Genomic DNA, 13,235 nt, shown 5'->3' on the forward strand with positions numbered 1-13,235 from the left:
TATGCAAAGGTAAGAGAAGAATATAAACATCTTGCAAATCTATAGAAAATATGCAAGATAAATGCATTTGACATAAATATGCAAGAAAAAAGTGCATGTTTACATTTTTCTGTGACCTCTCCAATTTGTGATTTAGTAGACATTAGCCTTACCTATAATTTAGAGCTGTTTGGTGCATAGAACTCTAGCATTAACATAAAGTATTTTGAGAACCTTTAAATGTTTGCTAAGTGTAGGGACTCTATGTTATTTAGTGTGGCAGAGTATTGATCCTGGGCTGCTTTCTATGTCCCCCAAACATGCCATCTTTATTTTGCTAGTATGGGACACAATATCAGCTGAAATTGATTTTTTGTGTGTGAGAAGGAGGTACTATAAGTGTTGAAAGAAGCATCGATATCAGCTCACACAAATATGTCAGCCTAGCACTTTCAAAAGTATATATGACAGGAACAGCTTGACTGCAAAATAAACTTGGTAGTCACTTGTAAAAAGTACAGCATTAAGTAAAATTATGGGCATGTATTTAAAAAATATTAAAAATGACAAAGCAGAAACTAGTCTAATTATTCTATTCTAATTTTGTAGATTTGTAGGGAATATATTAGCATGAAAGTAAAACTGATATGTGATTTATGATTGGAATCATCCCCTAAAATCTTAGAATTCCTAATCAATGTTAACAATTTAGTTAATAATAAGTATTATTTATCCAAGATATATAGAATTCTTAGATCATATTTTCCATCTTCTGATAACATATTTTGGAATTATTCAACAAAAATTAATAATGAAATTTCCTCTGATGAAAGTAAAAAATTTGTATTAAAATCTGCAGAAAAGACTACATGTTCATTATAATGGAAAATTTTCACATGGAAATTTTTGCATAGAGCTTATATCATACCATATAAAATTGCATTAATGTACAAAACTAATATAATTAAAGGGTTTATATTATAAGAACGATGTTTGAAAACATCGAACAACATATGACCGACACCATATGGTCGATGTCTTCAAACATCAACCTTATAAAAAGACAAAAAAAAAAAAAAAAAAAAGAAAAAAAGTACCCTAACGGGTTTAAGCAGGGGGCAAGCACTCCTGCACCCCCACACCCCCTGCTACTTAAATATACCAAGTCCAAAACCGCACTACAGTGCAGTAAATGGAAATCTCCCCTTACTGAGATTTCCGTCTACACGGTCAAGATTCTGAGCGTTCGATATTCTCGTGTCGACAATGTCAGATTCGACATTGTCGACTTTTGAAAATATAATCTTCTTCTTCTTGTTCTTTTAGCTACTCTTGTTAGGGGCCACCACAGCAGATCAACTGTTTCCATTTCTTCCTGTCCTCTGCATCTTGCTCTGTCACACCAACCACCTGCATGTCCTCTCTCACCACATCCATAAACCTTATCTTAGGCCTTCCTCTTTTCCTGTTACCTGGCAGCTTCATCCTTAGCATCTTTTTCCCAATATACTCTGCATCCCTCCTCAGCACATGTCCAAAGCAAAGTAATCTTGCCTCTCTGGCTTTGTCTCCAAACCTTCCAACCTGGGCTGACCCTCTAATATACTTATTCCTAATCCTGTCTACCCTTGTCACACCCAGTACAAATCTTAACATCTTCAACTCTGCCACGTCAAGCTCTCACTCCTGCCTTTTTGTCAGTGCAACTGTTTCCAACCCATATAACATAGCTGGTCTCACTACCCTCTTGTAGACCTTCCCTTTCACTCTTACTGGTACTCGTCTGTCACAAATCACTCCTGACACTCTTCTCCATCCACTCCATCCTGCCTGTACTCTCTTCTTCACCTCTCTTCCACACTCACCATTACTCTGAACTGTTGATCCCAAGTACTTAAACTCATCCACCTTTACCACCTCTACTCCCTGCATCCTCACCATTCCTCTATCCTCTCTCTCATTCATACACATATATTCTGTCTTAGTCCTGCTGACCTTCATTCCTGTTCTCTCTAGAGCACATCTCCACCTCTCCAGGGTCTCTTCCACCTGTTCCTTACTCTCACTACAGATCACAATGTCATCTGTAAACATCACAGACCTAATTAAATGCTGGTAAGGTGACTTGGATATAGAAGATGGCTGGGTGCATATGGTGTTTGAATGTAAGAGAATAGCTCCCTTTTGGAAAGAGATCAATAATTTTAGACAAGCATTATGTTCATTTGTAGTACATCTAAATCACTAATTCTATTTATACTGCTCCAATTCCCTGAATAATAATACCCAAGACTCAAGTGCCTCTTCATTGGTCTATTCTAGCTATAGCTAGAAAAGTAATTGCTAATAATTGGAAAAAATACAACTACTCCCTCAAGTAATGACTTTATTAATTTATTAAAAACTGTTTGTAGAAATTAATTATCAACTTTAAAGATGAGAACAACAAATGTTACACATTCTTATAAATCTTGGCATAAACTTAGTGATTTGCTGGAAAAAATATTGATTATTATAACTATATACAAAGGTCCATAACATGAACATGAATATGTCTAAATGAAAAAAAGATGTATATAAGTTTATTAAGTTATTCCTCATCACATTTGCTGTTAAAATTCTAATAAAAGTTTAAAAAAAAAATAAACTAGTCTATTTTCTACTAAGGTGATATGAGTTGGGGAAGACATAACTTGGCACGTGAGAGGTTGACTTGTGAAGCTGTTTCCCTATGCTAACTTGTATAGGGCTTAAAACTAAATACAGTCATGTCTGGAATTGGTAGCCAGGGGAGAGGGATACTGGAGGAGTTAACTGTCCCAACTGAGCTGACAAGGGTGAGGTTGCCTGTAGGGGTGAAATTATCTGAAAATGATCTGATGACCCCCAGAGAAGTTAAAAATGTGGATAGGCTGACATCACCTGCTGTTGCATCTGCAGAAGTACCAGGTACACATTACACTGATGTATTCAAGCAGTTAGTTCAGACTACATTTCCCAGACTTCCTGCACACAAGATAGCTCAACTTTTTGTTTATGTCATTTCCAAGGCTGGACAACCTATTGATCATTCCGTTTTTTTTTTTTTAGAATAATATTTTGTGATCTTTGAAGATTTTTGTCCAGCAAATGTGTGCCATCATCCATTATGGATAAGATATTTTTTAATAATTTATTTTCATGAAGTAGTCCTGGCATCTTTTCTGGTTTTATTACTAAGCAGGATTTACAAGGCTGGTATGATTTTTCTATTGCTGAGCTGACAGTTCATATGAAGCATCAAGTGGGTCCTTCGTTTTTGTTCTATATGTGTCACCCAGGCTACTACAGAATACCTGCTGATTTAATGTGACATGGTTTTTCTGTTGATGAATTGACTGACCCCCCAATGGTATTTGAAATGGGGGGGTGGCAAGCTTGGATTCATCTTAAAGATACTTATGATGCTATCTCACTCACTGATGGTGTTATATGGTGGATCATCAGAGGGGCATCTTACACTACACTGGGTAGCCTGAATCTTGTGGGCTTTTTTGTGGAAGCTTGGTATACCTGGTGGGGCTTTGTCCAGACACATGTTGTTCCCCTTGTGGGGGCAAGTCTCATGTTACTCACGATTGCCTGAATCATTACCAGGTTTTGGCTGGCCCTCATTGTGGATTTTTCTTATCCAAAGTCTGCTACAGATGCTCCTTCTTACTTAGCTGATGTTCCTTTTGATCATGCCACTCCCTCGCTTCCTTTGCCTTCTTCAGTAACACCATTGGATCTGGCTCCTGGTCCTTCCACTTCTTCATCACCTCCTGGGTTAGTTAGCTAATGTTCTATGTATACAAATACTACTCATAAACCCGTTTCCCTCCTATATATATATAGCTAGCTTCCTTCTAACATATATATATATATATATATATACTAATGTTCTTTATAAAACAATCATACTAACTATAAAAGTTAAATGACATAACATAAAGGTGCAGTAAGTCACAAAACCAAGAAATACGATAATTCCACAGAAAAGACTACCAACCAACAAAATATCCTGAAAACTGTCTTTAATAGACGTGACAACAATAAAAATGAACAGCAATCCAATTCAAAACGAGCGCTTTCGCCTGGTTAATACCAGGCTTTATCAAGATGCGTATTGGAAGAACCCAATACTATATATAATCATTTGCTGGTCACCTGACCTAGAATTAATTAGAACAGAATTAATTAATTACGTTCTTAAAGGTATCTCAAAAAATAACTTGTAGTACAACCTAATATACACATAACCATAGCATACGAAATTATTAAAATCTGTTGAGATACATATAACTCAGAATATTTTATAAATATGTACTAAAATATTATTATAAGAATAAAACATCTTAAAAACATCTTAAAAATACCTAAGAAATACCCAACTCCATATTCACATATATCATAAAGTGCAAATGCAGAATAAATACAGCTTATAACAGTTGTAAATTGCTAATAATTATTAATTACATATGCCATAAATGTAATGGACTGTAATACTATGCAAGTATGCAGGTAAAAAAAGATTGTTGCTATAATCTAGCCCTTCTAATTATGTATCTAAAAATTAGAAGGGCTAGATTATAGCAACAATCTTTTTTTACCTGCATACTTGCAAAGTATTACAGTCCATTACATTTATGGCATATGTAATTAATAATTATTAGCAATTTACAACTGTTATAAGCTATATTTATTCTGCATTTGCACTTTATTATATATGTGAATATGGAGTTGGGTTTTTCTTAGGTATTTTTAAGATGTTTTTAAGATGTTTTATTCTTATAATAATATTTTAGTACATATTTATAAAATATTCTGAGTTATATGTATCTCATCAGATTTTAATAATTTCGTATGCTATGGTTATGTGTATATTAGGTTGTACTACAAGTTATTTTTTTGAGATACCTTTAAGAACGTAATTAATTAATTCTGTTCTAATTAATTATAGGTCAGGTGACCAGCAAATGATTATATATAGTATTGGGTTTTTCCAATATGCATCTCGATAAAGCCTGGTATTAACCAGGCGAAAGCACTCGTTTTGAATTGGATTGCTGTTCGTTTTTATTGTTGTCACGTCTGTTAAAGACAGTTTTCAGGATATTTCGTTGACTGGTGGTCTTTTCTGTGGAATTATCGTACTAAATGACATAACATCCTAACATATTTCTAAAATTTCTCAGATATATCTCTCTATTAACTGTACATATTTAATTTCAGAACATACTAGCGTCTTCTGCTTGGAGACATGCGTGAATGGGCGTACCTTTGTTGAAGGTTGTGGGTCAGGGCTGGCAATTTGACACATAAAAATCAACTGCCAATCATTAGCGGACCGGAGTTCCGCTGTGGCAACCCCTAACTGGGAAAAGCCGAAAGACACAACAACAACTATGTTTTACATTTCAACTGTAGATCCTAAACTGTACATACAGTTTTAATATACATGCATATCTGTTTCACAATGAAAAATGTATGTAAAATGAATATCTTCAGTATTTTATAATTGTAAAAACTGTAGAGCTTTTTTTCTCTTTGTACAATGGAAAGCTTCTGTTACATTACTTTATTTATGCATTTTGCAATGTTCTCTATATTTATATATGTAATTTCTGTGGGGCATTTCTCCTTGGGCCTTCACTGAAAATGGGATCAATTCCCAGTCAGATTTTTTCCAGTAACCAAAGATAGATACATAGATAAACAAATTCTTTCTGAGGATGATGTCATTTCCATGGATGCAATTTTTTTCTGGAAATGCTGTCCCACCTGACTTGGATGTGTATGCTCTACCCCTTTTACTACGGACACTCTGACATTGGATGACTTATTGCAGTTGCGCTCCTCTGTGTCTGGTATTATTGCTAAGAATGATGCTCCCAGTCCTATGGCTGATGATTGCTAATGGTCTATGGCGAAATGTGAGAGGATAGGAGTGCTAAAACTTTTTTGTGCTTGCTAATTCAGATTGAATTTGAAATCCCCCACTACTAAAAGAACTAAGGAATTACTTCAACCCTCTCTCTCTCTTCATCCTGGCTAGTTGTTTCTTCTTCTTCTGTAACCTCAGTGGGATGCTTGGAATTGTGCATCATTTGTTGATTTTCCAGTGGCTTCAGTGTCTACTTCAGTAGTCCAATGTGTTTTATTTTTTGGACATTGGCAGAGTGTCTAGTAAGCAGAAATTGCCAAAGGAATGTCTTTGACTGAAAAATGTCATTTGATCATTAGGAATTGTTAGTAAATATGGTATATTATTCATGAATGATCCTGATGTCATTTCCATCATGGATGTGTCCCCTGCAAGGGGGGTTACATGTCGATGTTACTGTGAGTGGTTTTTCCCTGCTATGAATCTGTTTATCTTCCTGTAGACTACTATGACAGGTGTTCCTTTTTTGTCTTTGCAACCTTCTTTTACTATCAGTTTTCCCTTATTTTTTGTGGTGATTCTAACTGTGATTAATATGGTTCCCACCAGAACACGTGCCAAGATGTCAGATTGCATACCAACTTACTATACCTGGATAACCTCTGCATGAATTGTCCAAACTTCCCCATATTTCACAGAGAGTTGGTTCACATCTTGATTATTTTTGCTTTCTTTGCATCTATAGGAAATTTGCTCAGGTACTCTCAGGTCTTCTTTTAGTGATCATAGTGCTCTTTGGGAAAACTTTGGACATTCCTATTCTATGTAAGGGGTTGCTGAAAATGTCTGCTTCTTGGACCTTTTCTCTAGTCTGGCTTGTACTGATCATTTAAATTTGGGATGATCATATTACCTTATCTTCCCTTTTCCCTAGTCTTACTGACTGGTGGTTGACTTGGAAGTATGTTGCCAGGTATGTCTGGCTTAATAAGATATTTTATCAGGTCTTGCTGGAAAATCTTCTGCAGTTTATTGTGAATTGCTATGGGGCATTGATTCGTGTGCTCATGACTCATCATCATCTACTGCTAATTTGTATCAGGATACATTTTTAAAAGTTAAATAATTATTGTACAATTGAAGGCATGTCTTCCAAGGTGGACTTGAGGTGGCTTTGCCTTTTTAGGCAAGATATTTTGACTCCACAGGGCATCTTATTAGTGATAAACTTTCTATATTCAGTTGTTAAAACATATCTTGAGACTTTATATGGGGTTAAACAGTTTCATGGCCGTTGCTGCAGTTATTCACTGAGCTTTGTAATACAACTGATAGCCCCAATACTTTACAGGAGTTGAATCACACCTTGTCCCTTTTTTCCTCTTTCTTCAGTGTGGATAAATTTCCATATTTTTACTACAAGGCCATTTTAGTTTCTCAGAAGCATATTTTATTACTTTGATGACAGTTGAAACCAAATCCACATTTAAGGTGCCACTGAGAAACCAGTCTTTATAGCAAATTCATCCATATGCATGGAGATAAACATATTTACAGCTGGTGGCCCATTACCCTCTGTAATATGGACTATAAAATCTTCTGCAAGATTTTACAACTTTGACCAGTTATGGCATGTGTTTTTATACTAAGGAGGGCCATACAGGACATGCTCCTTTCTCTTAAGGAGCTTTCCCTTCATTTTGCATCTTCCTCTTTTTTTTTGTCCTTGTTGTCCTGTGATATTTCAAAGGCATTCAATAACATTTGTCATATCCAACTGTTGTCTTTTTGCCATGGCTATGGTTTTAATCCCTGGTTTTGTAACCCTAGCTCTGCTATTTACTTCAACACATTTTAGTTCTGGTAATTAATGGCTGGATACAGTCAAAGCTGAGGGCTGTCCATTAAGCAGCTATCCTTTCATGTTGCTCATACATGGTGTCATTGTTAAAGTCAATGTTGTTAATCTTTTGGTTCATAGGTTCATAGGTTCATAGATTAGTACTAGGCTAACTACTCTTGTGAGCCATTTTAAGCCTAGCCAATTATCTCTTGGGAGATTCGAACCCTGCACCTTCTGTTTGTAAGGCAAACACCTTAACCATTAGGTCACCCTCCCAACCCCATTTCTTCCATGATTAGTGAGTGGTTTGGAGCTGCTGATTATGTAACTGTTTTTACAAAAGATGAAAATTTACTTTATAATATTTGTGTCAAGCTCCAGCATACTCTTATTGAATAATTCATGTGTTAAGGTTCTAATCATAAATGAATGTGTGTGTGTGTGTGTGTGTGTGTGTGTGTGTGTGTGTGTGTGTGTGTGTGTGTGTGTGTGTGTGTGTGTGTGTGTGTGTATGGGTCCTATTTAAGTGATCAAAGTTTAGAACTTCGAATTTCATATGGCCGAAACCATATGCTCGAAGTGTTAAAATTTCAAACACTAAACGGAGATCTCCATACAGTGTGGAATGGGAATATTCCATTTTCCTCACTGTAATGCGATCTCGGAGTTGATATATTTTAATAGCAAGGGGGGATGGGGGGTGCAATATATGTGTATTCATTTTTTTTTTTTCTTTTTTTTAACTCATTACATCCAAGTGATGCCTCCAGGTGCATCTGCAGTTAACTCCTACTGATGCCTGTAGGTATCAAATATTGCTTGTTTATATTTGCATCAATAATTCCAAAACCATGCTATGTACAAGGTTTTAAAATATTTCACCTTAAAGCTCACACAATGCCAAACTCAAATGCATTAAAATTTGACCACTGTCTAATGCAGGTAAATATATAGTAACTGTTGTTTTTATGGTATTAATTTATATAGATATAATTTTCATATTTTTCTAAATATCTCAACAACCTAGTAATACAGACATAACTCCTTTGTCTCATATGAAAGCTCTCAGCTTGATGAATAAAATGCTGTGGACAGTATGCGTGTAACTTGAATGATTGCTGAGATATTGTATGTTGTTTACAAAATATTACAAATGTAATTGTTACTGTGTTTACTGTTACTTATAAAATACATTTTAAGACCTAGAACCTGAAGAATAATACCACTATAAAAACAGTTTGTACTGAAGAGTTTGTCATTTATACTTCTGTCATAACTCCTATGGTTCCAGAGATATGAAAATTTGTTTGAAATGTGAGCACATAATTTGATTCTGTCAAAAGGCTTAGGATCCGCCCATTGGAAGTCACGGCGCAAACTTCCTGAGCTTCACTGGAGTGATTCAGTTAATATTCGAAATTACAAAACTTTGATCATATAGTCCCGACCATATGAGTTCAAAGTTTTGTAATTTTGATCTTTCAATGTAGACCCGTGTATGCATGTATGTATGTATATGTGTACATATATATATATATATATATATATATATATATATATATATATATATATATTGATCTACTTCATATGATCGACACCTCATTTGATTGACAAACTTTTCAGAGACCAAAACACTGAAAGCTTCAAACACCAACTCATTTGATCGAAACTCATAACACTAACACATGAAATGCAAAGCATTATGCCCTTTCCCCCACTGTAGCGCAATCCTGGAGTTAGAATATATAGATGGGGGGTGTGGGAAGCACAGCCCCCCATAATGGGGGGCAATGGGGGGGGTGGGGGCGAAGCCCCCCACATATGTCATACATTTCAAACATACACAGAGACACTTATAACATAAATGACTGTTTGCAGACAACAATATTTATCTAAATAATGTGGGGGGCTCCGCCCCCACACCCCCCTAACTATTTAGGATTGTGCTACAGTGGGGAGAAAGGGCATAATGTTTTGCATTTCATGTGTCAGTGTTATGAGTTTCGATCAAATGAGTTGCCAGTGTTTTGTGCTTTCATTGTTTTGGTGTCAGTGAAATGAATGTCGATCTTATAAAATTTCGATCATATGAAGTAGACCCATTATGAGTTCCTTTTCAAATTCCCTCTGTTACAGTATTGGGATAATTTATTTGCTGCTTTATTTTTTAAAGTGGCTTTCTTGAAGAGCTTTGCCTTATCATTTGCCAAAAAGATATTTAATTAGTTTGTCTCTTCTTGCACCATTGAGCTGTTTCTCTAAAGAAGATTAAGGATTATGCACTTTTATACATTGTCTTCTGTTTTTTTTTTGTTTTGTTTTTTTTTTTTGGCAGGGAGCTTAGTCCTGTGAGATGTGCTGTAGTTTATAACTCCCCAGATAAAGATGGTAACCTTTGACATCCATTTTTTTTCTTTGTCTTCTTTATCTTCTACCAAGTGTGACAGAATAATAAATTCTAAGGTTGCTTCTTTGCTGACTAATCTTAGTTACTCAGCAGATCCTCATTTTCAGGACAACTGTTTCAGGGAAAAACAGTCCATCCAGCAACTCTAGATTTCCAAGTGATCCAGTCAAGATTGTTGCCTTGGAAAAATAAGTTGCCTCCTTTTCATTCTGCACGTCTACTAGGGTATAAAGAGAACATAGATACTTGCATCCCTTGGATGGTTTTGCAGATAAGACAGCCTCCCAACATCAACATGCTCTGAAATCAGTCCCAGATTGGGCTGACTTCTTATGGCGTGTGTCTTTGAAGAATCTCCCAGTCAGTGCTAAAAAAGGGTCTCGGTCCAGTTGTGTAGTTGGAGAGTCTTGAGTATCTCTTTCTCACGTATCCCAGAGCACAGCCTGCTTGCTAGATGGTACAGCAGACCTTTCCTTTTTTATCCCCCATTCCTCCTTCCCTGTCTGCTGTACTTTATGCTGACTGTTCTTATTCCTTGTCACAGGCAGTGCAGCATTGTGATGGTATTATTTTTATTGTTGCTTGATTATTGTGGAAGAATATATGTGCTTTCTTTTTCTTTCACAAGTTTAAGCCTCTATCAGACATGCTTAAAGTCTTGAAGTTTTAGCTGTGGGTAAAGAGTTGGACGTGTCCTGTATTGTAATTGCCTCCCTTTTGTATATAGCTTTATATTTGTTAAATAACTCCCTTTTACTTTGAGTCTTTGTGTTTGGTTTTATTTATTTTTGTCTTAGTGTTTCAGATGTTAGAGTTTATTCTCTGTATTTTGCATTTTGTTTTTTGTTTTTCTTCTTTGTGTTTTGATCTTTGTACAAAAGGGAATGCAGTTTATTTTATGTAATCAATAAATTCCTTACAATGCAATGAATAAACAAGGAGTTTTGTAGTCTGTAGGAAGTGGTAACAACTGCGTCTGGGTGAAACTATTGTCTGTTCCTTTTCTTGTCTTTTTTTATCCCCATTTATTGTCTCTGTGGCTTTACCTTAAACTATTGAAAGACAGAAAGTTTCACTCTTTCTACTTTGGGAATCAAAAATTCTTGCCCGGTTGACTACATGAAAAGAGACATAGAGGAGCTCTCAGATTATGTAGCCCAGGCCGGTATGACCCTGACCCTGAGCAGTATACTACCCTCACCAAGAATGATGCCACAATACAGAGACAAAATGATCAGCTTTAATAATTGGCTTAATTACTGGTGTCATTCTAAGGGGATCCAATGTCTGTCTGCCTGGGATGACATGCTTGACAAGCCACGCTGCTTCGCAAGGGACGGCTTGCACCTGTCACCCCTGGGCTTCCGGATATTGGCAAAGGCTCTTGCCACCCCCATAGTGCCATTTTTAGGCAAGGCTCAAATGATAAACCTACCGCCCTAGAAAACAAAAATGGAGAAAAACTAAGGGTAATACTGCTCAATGCCAGAAGTCTAAACCTCAAGATGCACGCCCTCGAAGCCCTCCTCAGTATGGAGAACATCAATGTCTGTGCTGTGACTGAAACCTGGTTCAAGGCTCCTGAGAGCACCCCAGCACTATCAGGTTTTACCTCATATCATGCGTTCCGGCCCCAAAAGCCGGACCGAACCACAAAAGGAGGGGGAGTATCCATATTCATAAAGGATACCCACACCTCCAGGTTAGTGGCAACGCACGAAGCATCGGAGACCATCCAGGTGCAATTAACCATAGGTAAAACTGCCCTACAGTTTGTAACATGCTACAGACCACCTTCTCAAACTCAGGAAACCCACACAGCCTTCCTGAAGACACTGGAGAGTATGAATGTCTCTCCAAACACCATCATACTGGGTGACTTCAACTACCCAAACATAGACTGGGAACATTACTCAAGCCCCAACACCCTAGCCCAAAGGTTCCTGGAGTTCATAAACTCAAATGCTATGGAACAACTAGTCACCATTCCCACAAGAGGAGAAAATATACTAGACCTGATCATCACAAACATGGGGACAAAATGCTCCACACGAAGTATATCCCTCATTGGTGAGATCAGACCATAAATTAATCTCACTGGAGATCCACATCCCGCCCCACCCCGGCAAAAGACCACAGTGAAGAACTTCTCAAAAGCAAACTTCACACTTCTTAAGACTGGAGTGGTATCCTTCAAGGCCCCCGAGCCAGTGGAAACCACAACCCACGCTGCTGAAACCCTTACAAATGCCTTCTACGAGCACCTCCAGGAATGTATGGATCAAGCAATCCCTAATAAAATCAAGACCCTTTCAACCAAAGGCAGGCCCAGTCTGGTGGACCCCAGCCATAAACAAACTCTACAACAAGAGGAGAAAGCTACTACATGACAGAGCAAAATCCCTAAAAGGGAAGGCATCTCTGATCAATACTAGCAAAAAACTATGATCACTCATAAAATCATCCAAGGCCAACTTTGAGAGAAAAATCGCTAATGACACAAAAGACAATCATAAGGCCTTCTTTAGCTATGTTAGAAACCTGGGTGGAAACTCCCAGATATGCTCAGAATTAGTCCAAAATGATAAAAAAAATCACTGAACCCACAGACATTGCCAACATACTGGCAGACAGGTTCAGTGCAAATTTTTCCCCTCCCTCCCCCCCAAAAGGAGAAATATCTATCCCACCAGAGTCTAGCCTCCCAAACATCTCAGATGCCCAGGTGAGAGCTGCTCTCTCTAAAGCAAAAAACACAACATCAATGGGACCAGACGGTGTCCCCGGCTGTGTGTACACGAACTCAATGAGGAACTAAACCCACACATAAGGCTGCTGTTTAATCTTAGCCTTACTACATGATACGTACCCAAAGAATGGTGTACGGCAACTTTGGTCCCACTCCACAAAGGCGGTGCTTCTACGGACCCTGGAAATTACCGCCCTATAAGCTTGGTGAGCCTTGTTTGCAAAGCTATGGAGAGGATCATAATGGAACTCATAAATAAAGACATTGGGGACCTACAGACACTGGATCCTATCCAATTTGGCTTTGTCAAGGGCAGATCCTGCCGCTTGAACTTGGTCGACTTTTTCGAAAC

The sequence above is a fragment of the Protopterus annectens genome, chromosome 12.part0 (genome assembly GCF_019279795.1).
Source record: "Protopterus annectens isolate FY-2018-M chromosome 12.part0, PAN1.0, whole genome shotgun sequence".
Lineage (NCBI taxonomy): Eukaryota > Metazoa > Chordata > Ceratodontiformes > Protopteridae > Protopterus > Protopterus annectens.